Here is a 14,959-nt window from a genome sequence, read left to right as displayed (position 1 = left end):
CGTATTTCAAAAATTGCTGCTACTCTGTTTAGTCTGTAGGGGACTGACTGGTGAGGTGCTCCTCACCTGACATGTCAGCGCTCCTTCCTGCACAGGAAAATAAAGAAATTCATAATGACTGATAAAGTGATGGATAAATCTATCTTTGCTAATTAATTTTAGACCTGTAAAAGGCAGAAAAATAATGAAATCCTTCCACCTACAGACACTGATGGTGCTGTTACATGAAACAGTAACGAAGTGTCAAGCTGCATATGTGACACACTCAGACTGGATGACAGTCTCAGATAGGTCAGGCTCTATACCATGTCCTGCCTCAGGGCATATTGTCATGGGTCTCTCCTTTGTGGCTATTGTGACAGTCATCATCTGTGCCTCATAGAATGAAAGAGACAGGGACTGAGGGGGACAAGGCATGCTGGGCCACTGCTGGTTATATAGGCCATTATAGTTGTCAGAGTGAACGACAGCTCTCTTTAAAAATAGCTTCAGGCCCAATTGACATTCTTGGGTTTTCAAGTGTTGCTTGAGGGGCTTGACATTTATTAGACCATTCATCGAATGGAATAGTGGTTTCATAACTTCATACTCTTTGAGCTGATACTCATCCTTGTCTATTGCATTTCTTTGGCTTGTTTTTGTCTCTCTCAGATATCCCTGGACAGTGGACATGGGGGCAGCAGTGACATGAATGCAGCCATTGTTTTGAGCATAGCAGCCTCTTTATTTTGAAAATTAGCCAGCAATTAAAAGAGTGGGATTCATGTGGGACTTTAGCTCATGCTGACTCTGTTAAAGACACCTGACTTTTTTTTATTGCTTTTTATTGTTGATTTAATAAGAAGCTTTTGATGTCCATTCCTTTTTTAACAGTCATTCCTATGTGGGAGCATTTCTCTCTCACAGAGAACAAGGCTTCTTGCTGACACTCATGAGCTTATGTATAGGAAGTATGTTATCTATCTGTATCTGTAATATGTCACATGATAAATATAAAGTCATAATGTTTTCTTAATATCCCACAGGCAGCGGTCAAAAGATGTCTGCTCTGGTGTCTGGCAGACTTGGCTCCTGTAACCTCCCAGCTTACAAATCATGAATCACACTGGAAGCTGGAATCTGTCTTTACTCCAAGAGCAGGAAATGCTGATATGATGTCCCTGCTCTACAATACTTGCCTGTTTCGCTCACCCTGGTCCTCTGCCTCTCACCCCACAGGAAATGGCCCCATTGTCCTTGGGAGAGGAAGTGGCCTGGAGCAGACCACTAGCTCACTGGATTGATGGAGACTGTGGTAAATTATTAATCATCACTTACAAATGGAAGACACATAGACACGGTAGCGTTGGTTGTCCACTGAGGAATGTTTTGGAACAATTGACAGTGGAGCTGCAGCTGACCACCTGTACCAGGAGAGAGACACACTCTGAGTGTAAAGGTATGTTTTCGTGTCTGTAGCATTTGCTGACTTTGATAAGTGTAAAATGAAGCAAGAACATAAATTAGGACAAGAAAAACATGGTTTTATTTAACCAGATTCAGTCAAAGTCACAGGATTTTCTTAGCACAAAGACACCGAGTTTGACACCTTCTGACCTTAAACAGTCTCCACTCAAGGTTCACTTACTACCAATTCTGGAGCTTTTCACCTCATTACAAGGTCTTCATGGAGTTTGCTCACTTCTTTTCTTCTATTTGAAGCACTTGTCCTTTCACTTGGACTTCTTGTCCATGATGAGCTTGGAAACATCAGACAAAACTATTCCAACTCAAGGTCCACTTACTGCTTGTTCTGGAGCTTTTGTCTAGAACAAGCAACTTTGTTTGAAATGAAGGGTTACATTGGTATTTTTCAACCCTTTTCCCCCATGTTTTGTGTCTTTGTCTTTGTGACAAATGTAAACAGGCTGCAATGTAACCACCAATATACGTCCACTAAAGGCCTTGTTTTTGCCATTGAAAGGCTCAGATTGTTATTATAAGTGTTTGACAATATTATAGAAAGGATCCCTACAGAGATAAACCTTTTTAATAAAGAGTGAGATATTTTTTGTGTCACCAGAAATAGCCCCGAAACTGCCATCCTTAAACCAACCAGGCTCAGTTTAAATATACAGTAATTTTGCCATTGTAAAACACACTAAACAGAAACAAAATAACCATCTTGGTTTATCTTCCAACTGTTCCAAAGATCACCAACTTTAGTTTGGTTGAAATAACCCTTAATTCACCCAGGTAGATTCAAATATTGGCTGGCTCTACACACTCGTAAGTAACTCTTTATTTAAATGGAGTCTGGTGTGTTTGGAAATGGCAATTTTGAATCTGATTCTGGTTAAATAATAGGAACTTACTCTTCAATTAATACATCTAACGCTGTAGGGATCCTTCCCATAAAGGTGTCAGCCACTTTGTAACAATCTGAGTCTGTCAGTGGCAAAAACAAGCACTTTTAGTGGACGTACATTGATGGTACACGAATGCCCTGAGTGGTTACACTGTAGCCAGTTTCACTCCTGGCAGCTGCAGCGCTCTCGCTCAATAACATTTTGAAAAGTTTTGTTACCATTAGTCACTTAGACACAAAAATAATTGAGTGAGAGATCCTGGAACCAGATAATAATGTGAACAATCTTTCAGTTGATTCAGACTTTTACCACTAGAGGTAGACAGAGGCTCACACAATCAGTCAACACTCAGTGAGACCAGAGGCATATGTTGGGGTCAGATGAGATGTGTGTGAGTTTCTGAGTGTGAAAGTTTGAGGGTGCACAGTATGTCTGTGCACATTCTCAGGCTTGCTTGGTGGTTGGCTCTCGTGGTTAAAATAGCTCAGCATTTGGTCCAGTCACATGTGGGTGTTCTTACCAGTTTGGGAAGATAAACTTAGAGAGGCAGCTGGAAATAACCACAGATGTTCTTTTAATGGCACACATAACAATCAGACAGATGTTAAGCTTGTAAAGGTCGCTGCTGCTAATGGAAGGGGATTTTGCTTGAGATATGTGAGTACATCATCAACACTTCTATCTGTTGCATGTACTGCGTCAGCTAAATGATAGCTAATCTTTGTTTATTTACTACCAATGCAGCCCTCGATCTGCTTGTAGTGTTTAGGTATTTCTCCAGCTGTCACACGTTCTGTGCAGGCTCTGTGTCAGATAGGACAACCAAAAATATCAGCAGGGCATGCTGTGATTTCTCTGGCTTAAAATACTTTGCATGTGACCAGCTGCTAATATAGAGCCTTGCTTAATTTCCATATGAGTCCATCAACCTCTCGTATGGGCTATTACATACAGTAGTATAAGTAAGAGAGTCAAGAAATCCTTGCAGGCGTAGATGGATTACGGACAGGGCCTACAGGGTACACACCCAGAGGTCCAAAGTGTCACTCTAATTAACATGTATTCAGTGATGTAGCGGAGGGTATATTGGGTATATGGGGTATACCCAACTCTTTTTCTGGCCATTTATAGTAAACCTATCTATAAGCCAAAAAGCCACTGGAATATTTCAGAGAGTATACAAAACTCCGCCTGGGCAACCTATCCATCTACCTATTAGTGCACCCACCGAATCATCATGTACTAAAGAGGAAGAGACTCAAAATGACTCCAAAGAGACACAAAAAGACCACATGGAGATGCAGAGGAACTACAAAGACACACAAAATAACTACAAAAAGGGTCAAAGTGACCTCAAAGACACACAAAGTTATCTCAAAGAGACACAAAACAACTAAAAAAAGAGGCAAAACCATTACAAAGTCTGTGTGTAGGCTACTGCCTCCTGACAGGGCCTTTTGAATATCTGTGCCCAGGGACCCATTGTCTCATTATCCGCCCATGTCTGCAGATGAGGCTGGAAACCTGATCATTCCAGTCATTTGTTTAATGTGGACTTAATAGACAGCTTCAGTGGTTCAGGCTTCCACTTTTCTAAAAACGCAAACCAAAAAAAATATCATAAATTACCTAACGTTCGCTCAATTAACTGCTGTGTGATTGAAAAATGGATTTCGTTTAGGAACTACATGTCCCATAATGCCTCGCTTCCCAGATGACCAAATGGAACACACAGAGCGGACCAGCCGTTGTGACAGCTGAGCGTCAAGTTTGCTGAGTGAAACTTCAGCGGCGACTACGACCTTGAAAAGACACGAATGAAACAGACATGTAAGTTAAATATGTTCTTCTTTCTTCACTGTCATTTCACTGACATTTGTGTTGCAGACCTGTCGGTATGGGGTGTGTTTCTTAAACTGTCCAAACTTCGGAAGAGGGAAATTTCCATACCGCTGCAGGGTGGGAGTCCTCCTCCCTCCACTGGGAAGCGTTGATGATGGAATTCAAGTTGTCCTGTTTAAACATCTTTTAAACACTTACCTTTGAGCTAACACTTGAATTTAAACATTTACTTGAGTGACTCTTGGTCAGGTGTGAAGAAGCAGTCGCTAATAAGGTATATTTGTCGCTACGTTAAGCTAGCTAATCTTCCTGGTGGTATTGCTAATATAACATAACGGTAGCTAGCGTTAATACCTCGGAAGTGAAATTAAGAGCCAGCGGTCAGCTCCTAGCCCATGACGTTTTCATTTTTAATTATAGTGCTTGTTATTTTACTGCAGACATATTAAACACAGCCACTTTTATCAGTATTAGCCTATTAGAGTACAAACGTCGCCTTTCATCTTCAGCCCCCTCCTCTGCTCAACACTCCAGTAAAGTTACCTGAGGTTGCACCTAGCAGTGAACTTGCAGCAACAATAGCTCCTGTATACCTTTTGCTGTGGAGTCAGACAGCAGAGACTCACAAGAGGTGCACCCTCTGTACACACATACACTGGTGGGACATGAATGGCACCTTTGTGTGTCCACCGCACATTATTCACTGTGTATTCTACACAACTGGCATCACTGAGGCAGAAAAAAAACCACTGGGAAAACAACATGAACTCTAGTTATTATACTGTATGAAGCAAGAAGCACATGATTATCCTTTATGTAACACAGCCAAAGGGAAAGATTAATTAATCTGCCCCAACCTGTCCTCCTGAGCTCTCCTCTTTGTTTGTGTCTCTCATTATATTCACACAACTCTTCACTCACATTGAAAACATGTTATGAAAGATATACGCTTGAAAGAACACTTTTAAAATTAATCAAAATGCATTGAAATATTTTTAAAGTGCACTGAATTATGCCCTTTATTCTTTGTTATTAATAGAACTGGGTATTTAACAGTACATATCAAATACTGTGTCTGTAGCATAGAGTTATGAAAACTGAGCCAGCATCAAATGCTTACTCAGATCAATACATATTTCTATTTTTTACTCTTATTCTTCGATCAGACAGTCTCTGCTTTTACTGTGAATTACACTTTTGCCAATATTAATTTATTTTCTATTTTCTATTTCTATTTATCTATCAAACTTGACTTAACAAGCAGAGTGGTTGTTTGTCTGCTTGTTAAGTCAAGTTTGGCTTCTTTAAAAAATGACATTGAAATGACATTTCTTTTCTGGAAAACACATTTATAATTCTCCAAGTAAGGTATTTTAAAAAAATCATTCGGTATTGGCTCCAAATTGTAATTTGTATGTGTCCTTGTACAACCACTGGAACAAAGCTTGTACTCCTCTGATCGTATAAATTGGTTTATGTGATTCATTATTACTTAATAAATTGAATCCTGATTATCAATAATCTTTGGCAGGCAGCAACACACTACTATCAACATTACTCTCTTTGTGTCTCTTCTCCCTTGCTGAAGCGCATGGGTTCAACCATAGTTATTTTCCCTTTACTGTATGTAATCTTTACAACATTTATTTGTTTGTTTCACTGTTAACCAGGCGTAATTTTAGCTTCAGTAAAAAACTGCTGTCTCATTTTTAATGGGACTGTCTTGCACTTCTTCTTCTTTTTGCTTTTCTGTCCATTTTTTAGGGATTGCAAAGCCAAACAATCTCAATAGCTGATTACTCTAAATGCTGTCTGAATACCACATTTCACATTCTGAAATAGTTTTGTGTTATTTTCAGTCTGTAAAAGTTTTTGAGGAGTGTAGAGGTGCTACTTCAAAGAACAGATTTAGCCCAGAGAGTTCAGCATAGTTGAGGAATTTAAGCTCCTTACTTTTTTGGGCAACATCTGGTGTGATGTAATTGAATATTTTAACTATTTCCTATGATATCATGACTGTCTTTGGTTACATGCTCAATAACAGAGGAGGTGGAAGTCCTGCAGCTATATTAGAACAAGTAGAAGCTCCATAAAAAACCTTACAATGCCCTTTTTTGGTAAACATGCAGTCCTTAATAAGACTTGCCTGGATTGCAATGTAAACACAACAGATTAGAATCTGTTTCCAAGTGTCAGTCATTGAATGTTTGGAAATTAAGTTGCTCTACATACCACATATGATGAAAGAAAGTCGAATATTGTAGCATAAATAGTGCTTCTCTTTGTTTTGTGATCTCATATTTACAGTATACTTGTTTGTTCTTATGACAGCCAGCACAGTGTGATTTTTGTCCCCAGTATTATGTTAAGCCAGATTTAACAAACAGTGGCGGCCTCTGTGAGGTTCATGTTAAACTGGTTGCTGCACACACCACCGATGTTATCTATAAGTAAATGTGTTTTCATTACTCCCCCTGTCATGAAGATAAATCCCAGATAAGGACAAATGTGTGATATAAGGTCAAAATGATGTCATGATAGACATTATGATGAATTTTGATGTTACAGTTAAACAGAAGAAGCATACATTTATGACGAGTCTCAGACATCCATAGGTCTCTGTAACAAAATTGGTTTCTTCACTTTTAGACAGCTAGTAATTAATCACTGATTACTGTTTGTAAATCAGTAACCAGTAGTGCTGGGAACAGACTTGGCATCGTTGCTGTGATAAAGGCTACACTACAGTATAGGTATAAATCTAATTTGGGTAGTACATGGCCTGGAGCTTTGCAATGTTTGGCTGATGCAAATAACTGTGTCCACTGGGAAGCGGGACATCCTGACCTGCTGCTGTATAACAATAATCGGGACAGTGCTGGCTCACAGACCTCTTGCTCTTTTGAAGTTAAGCTTCTGTCCGTCCATTGTGTCTCAGACTCACACCATGATAAACCAGCACGCCTTTTCTCTGAACGTCCCTCCTCCTCCTCCTTTCTCCCTTCAGCCCCACCTCCACCCAGCCTCACTGTTGCTTCCTCTCTCAACAGGACACACGCAGGACAGGACAGAAGCCGGCCGGTAAAGCAGCTCAGAGAGCAATTCAGTTAATGGACACATGCTTAAGGAGACAGTGCTATACATACACAGAAAATCACATGCTAAGATAAACCACAGGAGCAGCAGCTGGAGCACAGTAAGTCTGTTTTAGTTCTTTAAATTATTCTATAGCTTTTCCAGTGTTATTAGCATTTAGCTAATGTCTGTTGCTGTACCCAGTCTGTGTTGATTAGCCCTGATCCAACACAGGAGCCTTTGCCTGTTTATTTTTCTACCCTCATGGTACTTGTCATGTCAACATGACTGTATTAAATAAAATGTTTTTTTCTGCCCAATTTTGTCACTTTGGGTGCAATAAAGGAGAATTTATGAGGAATTTACTGCCATATGCTATTTATGTCTGGTGATCATTTTGTCACTGTAATTTTTTTAATTAGCTTCAGGCTTATCTCGTTGTACTTGTGAACCAACCCTGCTGATTAGATGTTTCGAGGCAGTTTTATATGTTGTTCTGATCTAGTGTCTCTGAACTGTCAGATGTGACAAAGTGAGGGAGACTACCCTTTTTATTTTCAGTCTTTTGCTGTTTTATGTTTAGTTGTTTCTCATCACAACACATAGGAATGCCTAGCTATTAATCTGAACAGCTGGCATTCATAACATAAGACACTGGCATTCATTGTTGCACATATTGACCTCATGCTGTAACTGTCATTACAGCTGACAAAGCCTCTCTGTGTTTAATTTGAAGAATTACCAAAGTGGGCTAATAGGACAAGAATAGAGAGGCAAATATGATGTGAAATGTGTACACATTTTCCCCATTTATTAAGTATGAGGAGATCATCTTGTGTTATCTTTCAGAAATGTTAAGCACTGTGTTTAGCTTGGGGTCATTTCAGAGACACTTAGTAGTGTACAGTAACCTGCAACACAGTGAATGCACTGCTGAGAAACAGATTCATCTGGTTTAACTTGAGGTAGTTAATGTGTGGATTGACCTCCATTATTTTTTACCCCCACATTTCAGTTACATATTTAACTCTGGGTTGTGGCTTCTCTTAGAGAAGAGAAGTGCTCAAACTCAGGGAACCTTACTGCTGAGGTTGGATAAAAAGTAACTCCGCAAGCTGGCTCTCTGTTGTACACTAACCTAATCCTTAGCTCTGAGTCAGACAAGTTGTTTCTGACCAAATCTCAAAGATCTACAGAGTGAATAAGTTGGAGTTTGGGTCTGCTGGATTGAGCCAAAGTTTTGCATGTTCCTTACAACTCTTGGAGCAGATTTAAAGGACCACATGTTGAGTGAGCAGAGCAGATTGCCCTTTAGAGAGTGAGTAATTGGTATTTGGGTTTTTGTGACCACTTTCTTTTCTTGTGGGGTTGCTGTCCAGATATAGCTCTCCCAGTTGTCAGGGTGACATTCTTGCTCATGTTAAGGTCTTCTTTACACTGGCCTGTTGTTTGTTTCCCATGGTATAGGTTTTTGGGCTTTATGTTTATATCTGCTACTGTCTAGCTATAAGACTGTCTTTCACATTTGGTCTTGTCTCACTCATCTGATAACCCTACTATTTCCTAGTGCTGTAATTAAACTGTTAATCACATACAAATGTAATAATTGATTAATTGTCACTCATCACTGGTTTTAGCATCTCAAATGTGAGGCTTTGCTGCTCTGTTGTAAACTGAATACATAACTCAATATATTTGAGTTTTGCATTGTACAGTATGTGAGACAAAACAAGCAATTGGAAGATATTACATTGTTCTCTGATAGGCATTTTCCCCTGTTTTCTATGATTCTATAGACTCGATGATACATTGATAGATTCAAACACATGACTAATAGGTCAACCAGTATTTAAACTAATCTTACTTCTACCCTTTCCTGTCATGTTTTGGGTTTTCATCTATGCCGTCTGTCCATTTCCCAAGCCTTTCCAGCTCTCTTTAATGTGACAAACTTCTGTATTTGTTTTGCATCAGTCATCATATCCTGTCTTTTGTCATGGTGTAGGCTTTGTGCTTGCATTGTGCTGACCTTAGCCTGATATTAAAACAAAGATGTCATTAACTAATATCAGCACAGATATAATTTTACAGCGCCTATGGAAGTGATCCATGGCCAGGTGAGAGATGACACCAGTCTGTCTGTAGAGTTGAAACTCCCTGTCTAAATTTTATACTCCCATCTCTCAGCTGTTACATCACTCACCTTTATGATTCATATCACAGACTGCAAAGACTGTATGAGCTGTTAATGGTTAACCAAACAATTCTAATTCAATGGTGGAGGAGTCTAGTGCTTCAGAACAACCGTCATTTTACAATAATGACTACATGATGTCATTCGTGGGATAAAAACTGTTGTCCGTCAGGACACCAGTTTCACAGGCCACTTTTATGTGGCTGTGTGAACGTGGTTAGCGATAACATGGAAAAGGAAGTTATGGTTATGACCGTATCCTGGCTGGAACAAGAGTTTCAAAGCTGGTACGCATAGTGGAATTTGAGAGTTTAAAAAATGATAATCATATATTAGCTTAATTAATTTTCTTTACACAACCTTTAACATAAACTTTTTTTGTTACATTTGTTTTATTGGCTCCAGTTATGGTTAAAGCCTACTAAAGCCTATTTAAGTTAATAATGGCAAGCTAAAAGTCTAAAGAGATTCAGAATTGGCTGATTTATTACTATGTGTGCATTATATTTCTCAGAATGATTTGTGGCTATCTGGTGATTCAGCCATATAATGTGTGTACGCTGATCACGACTGAAACAAAACAACGTTTTATTGAAGGAATACTTCAAGATTCAAAAACTGTAAAGTAAATATGACATTGCATAATGTGTCATCCTCAAAATGGTGCATACTGTTAAAAACCCACAAAATGATAATTTGTACATCACTCACCCCATGTTGCTTTAAATTTGTGAAGAAAACTGTTTTTCTTGCATGCTTCCACCATGAATGAAGAATCCAAAAACGGAGAAAATACTCGATAAGTGGAAGTACAGTAAAAGGGGTCATATTTAACAACAGCAAAACTTTATCAAAACATGTGTTTACAAACTGTTACAGAACTTGTGCAATATCATTTAGATCTTATTTATCCAGTTGTTTGATCAGTGCTTTCCAATCACATGCATTTTTGCTTCAACCTTACTATTTAAAACACTTCTGCATGGACAGTCTGATGCACAGACAAGTAGTGTGCCTGGGCAAGCCGGAGCATATGAACTCAGTTCAAACACTTGCATATGCTTAAACAGTAAGGGTTAGCAAAAATGCATGTGTTTCTGAAGTACTGAGCATACAACTGGATAAATGAGACTTAAATTATATTGCACAAGTTATGTTACAGTTTGTAAGCAGATGTTATTGTTTTGCTGTCATTAAATGCGGCCCCCATTCACTTCAGTTCATTAAGAATTTTCTCTGCTTTTGGATTCTTTGTTTACTGTTTCTTCAGGAACTTAGTGTAACACGTGGGTGAGATATTGATATACAAATGATCATTTTCTGGGTGAAGTATTCCATTAACATCTAAAGTTAGCAGCCCAGCATGAAGTCATATAGATGACGTGAGCTGTTATTATAGTATACTTTGCATTTTAAGTTTTCTTCTGCCTTTTTTGGATTACAGTAGAATAAATGATCAGTGTGATTGTTCAGTCCTGTGTGAATGTCACAGTTTTAATGTCATATTGTAGCCTGAGCAGCAGAATGGCAACACGGATAAACAGATGTGTTACTTGTCAAACATCATATTGCACTTTGATTGGTCCATAAATGTCTTGTGATGCAGAGTGTGCGTGTGTGTGCAGCAGGTTGCAGGTATTATGAAGTGTTTGCTGAGTTAATGGTGTGCCCAGGACGTGAACTGATGCACGTCCGCTTATCTGTTGACTGAAACATACTGCAGACACACGGTTGGGTCATCTTATCCTCTTTGCTGATTAGGTTTAAATATTGAATCCAGCCTTATGTTGGGATCATGGCATTTTCCACAAATAAAACGTGGACCTGGAGCTTTTGAAGAACTTGATAACTTGAGAACTTAGATAATTTTGCATTATTCTCTAGTGTGCTCAAGGCCTGTGTAGTGGGTGCATGCTGGTGTTGAGTGAGTTAATCTGCACTCCAACGCATTTAAGGCACTTAAAGCTAAGGCTCTAGCTACTGTTACTGTAATTGTTGATCTCACAGATGTTTTTGGAGATTTTTAAGAAGTAAACAAATATCAAAGTCAGTCTCATTTTTTACTCTTAACTCTCTTGTTATATTAATAACCTTGGAGAACCATTGTGCACTGCCCTGTAAGTCATGAAAGCAAACATTTACTGCCTGCTGTTATAAGTTGAGAGACAGACTGTGTTTTTACTTTAACTCTTATTCACTTTAACCCACATCTTTTATTTTGCGTCACACAGAGGCTCTCCTGTCCTTATTTGGTTCAGGGACGCCTGAAAGGTAATTTGAAGGTTGGTCACATGAACACGTCAGAACCAAGGGCATGCTGACTGCCAGATATTCAGTTAATCAATGATAGGTCCATGAAATTTGGCTGCCCTTTAACTTATTGGTGTCTGCTTTTTAGACCAAAACTACAGTAGCTACTTTTGGAAAAAAGTACTTCTCTTTTCTCCACATCTTGTCATTTCATTTCATGGCAGTTTAGGAAGAGTGCCAAACTGTACATGTATTTTAGAAGCATTTGCTAAAGATGTACCGAGATGTACTGTTGTAGTTCATATCTTTCTGATTTCTAAATCATTAAGATGGCAAACACTGCTACATTGTTTAATCACAGTAGATAATTTGGACTTGGTTTTGTTGAGAGTTGTTGATCCCTTTGGCTAGTTAAAAAAGAGTTCAGAAGAAAAGAGCCTTTTGGCCAGCATGCAGAACGAGCCTCACTTAATCTGCTTGTGTGCTAGTGTGTGTGTGTCTCGAGTGCACCCCTCTGTCAGCCGCTTCAGTGTCCTTTCTCCCTCCCCCCTCCTCTGTCCACTTCTCTTTCACACTGTGTGCCTCTGCTCACGTACACACCCTCCTGGACGGGCATTGTTTGCACAGACTACCAACGTAGAGCTTTTCAAACCCCCTCTATCTCTCTTGAGTTCAGCTCAGGTCAGTCCAGGCTCCAAGGTCAAACGCAGGATGAACAGTTGCACTTCAAGCAAGCAACATCAAACACAGCCTTTCTTACTGCAGTTCATGTGATTAATTTTGTAATTATTTTATTAGATTAATGTCACATTGATTTTGTTTACAGATCACTTTCAGAAAACCCTCATGGTTTTTTCTGTTTTGGCCAGTTACTCTGCTGCTGCCTCTAGACACAGAGGTTGGTGTGCTAATCTTCTCTGCAGCTTCATTATGTTCTGTATGAGTGATGCTCGAGTTGATTACTCAGCAGACATTTTTTTTTCTCTGGCATCCTGCCTAGCACAGTAAAAAGATGAGGATACAAAGGAGGGAGAGATGGCTAATAACCATGTCCCCCAGTGTCACCCCTAAGTGGCTGACATGGTCTCGCTTGGCTGCATGGTCAACAAACCCAACAGTGTGTTTCACTCACTGCTAAATTGGAACTGACAGTATTAATGTGAAAAGCTCGGACAGGCCTGTTTTTTCCCCCTCGGCATAAGTACATCGCTTTTGTTGTGTGTGCATGTGAAATTAAGATATTTTATACCCAGAGAGTCTATGTTAATTGAATTTTATTTCTGTTGTGGATACATTTAAAGGAGAACCTTTACTCACCTCAAAACACACATACTGTAGATTTACTGCCAAATATGGTAGGTTTGATGTGTTTGGATATAAAAGCTGAAGTGTGCAGACGGGGTGACTCCTCTGACATCTGTAGGAGAAAGAGTATTGATGGAGAAATGCTGGCCACAAACCAAAACACTCAGCTGATTGAATGAATGATGGAAAGCAGAGGAGGGGAAGAGACCAAAAAGGATAAAGGGAAATAAAGGGCTTCTGGTGGTGAAAGTGATACTAGTGCTGGGGAGTTCAGTTCATTTCAAGTGTAATCAGATGGGTGTGTGAAGATGTGTACACAGCTGCAGTCTTTAGCTGCACATGCTCGCCCTGTACTTAACATGATAGGCTAGTAGCTGTTGCTTTAATTGGGCCTAACCCTTTGCCCTCCGTCTAGCATGTTTTATTGACTGCAATAACTGGGCCGAGGTATCAAGTGTCCTTTTGTTACCAGCCTGGATAAAGCATGTCTTTTATGTGATCTGAGTTTATGAGAAGAGCATTATTCTAACCGTTTAACAGTTTAAAATCTTTGTCATGAGCATACCTCTGTATATTTTGACTATAATGATCACCATATGATATCACCACATACAACATTATGTTTTTATGTTTGTAGTGGTTGATCTATTTCACCACATTTATGGCTGCCTTTATAGCAAGCAAATGTATTGCTGTGCTGGCAGATACCCTATAAACTAGATTCAAATGATCTGTTTCCGATCACGTTTCCATTATACCATTACATTATACTCACGTTTCCACTATAAAAGTACATGCACTCAGTTGCCACTTTATTAGGTACACCTAACCTGGTGGAGTAAAAAAAAACAGTCCTACAATGAATCCTTCCTGTTTTGGAGGATGTTGTGTGAAGATGAATTGTGTTGCATTATACAGAGAGGTGTTTCTGCTATTAAACCTACCCCCATTGATATTAAGCAGGTGTATTAGACAGCATTAGTTTTAGCTAGGTGAACCCAATCACCCAAATTGTTATACAAAGATTGCAAATCTTAAAACATAAGACATTCTTCTTTTCCGTGTGTGTATGTTATTGGCAGTATTTTAAAATAGATGAGATAATACTGAATTGGTAACAGTGCATACTGTATGGACACTCTTCCTACAGTAGCTGTAGCTACTGACGTATAAGGGTTCTGTGTGTAATCTATACAGCACGCAATGCCTCACGCTGTGTGTGTGTTTAAAAGGGGTGTTACAGTTATGACGAACCTGATCTGTGTGTAGCTTCAGGCTGTGGTAATCCTATATGTGTGACCCTAAAGCACAGACAAGATGCCAGGCCCTGCTTTGCTTCTAGTGAAAGGCACTTTGATCAAACAAAAGGTTATTCGATGCTGGGAGAGTTCAGATCTTTTGCAAAATGAATGAGTCTCAATTACTTATCAGATAAGATGTATTAAAAACTGTCATCACTGAAGTCGCTGTGTTTTCTGATGATTAGTTCATGTTTGATCACAGATAGGGCCTCTTGATTATGGCAAAAATCATAACCACAGTAATTTTGGTCAATAATAAGATCACTATTATTTGACACAATTATTCTATGACTTTGGGAACATCATGCATTTATTTCATGTTTCTTTTTTAAAAAAAAACTTGTATTGTAGATTTTATTGAGCTTTAAATGTAATTCAAATAAAGACAAAAAATAGAAGAATAAAAAATAAATAAAATAATTTATAAATATATATATTTAAATAAATAACATAAAAATGAATTTTAAAAAAATGACATCATAATAAATAAGATCAGCTGGGTTGTAACGTTGCACTTCCACATCCTACTGAAAACAGAATGTGGCTGTATTATAATTTTATCTCGATTATCTTGTATTCATAAGCCAAAATCGTAATTGAAAATAAAATTTGATTAATTCTCAGCCCTCATCACAGATATACAG

This window comes from Epinephelus fuscoguttatus, linkage group LG3, assembly GCF_011397635.1.
Source record: "Epinephelus fuscoguttatus linkage group LG3, E.fuscoguttatus.final_Chr_v1".
Classification (NCBI taxonomy): Eukaryota; Metazoa; Chordata; class Actinopteri; order Perciformes; family Serranidae; genus Epinephelus; species Epinephelus fuscoguttatus.
The sequence above is the reverse complement of the archived record's forward strand: the minus strand, read 5'-3'. Positions refer to the sequence as shown.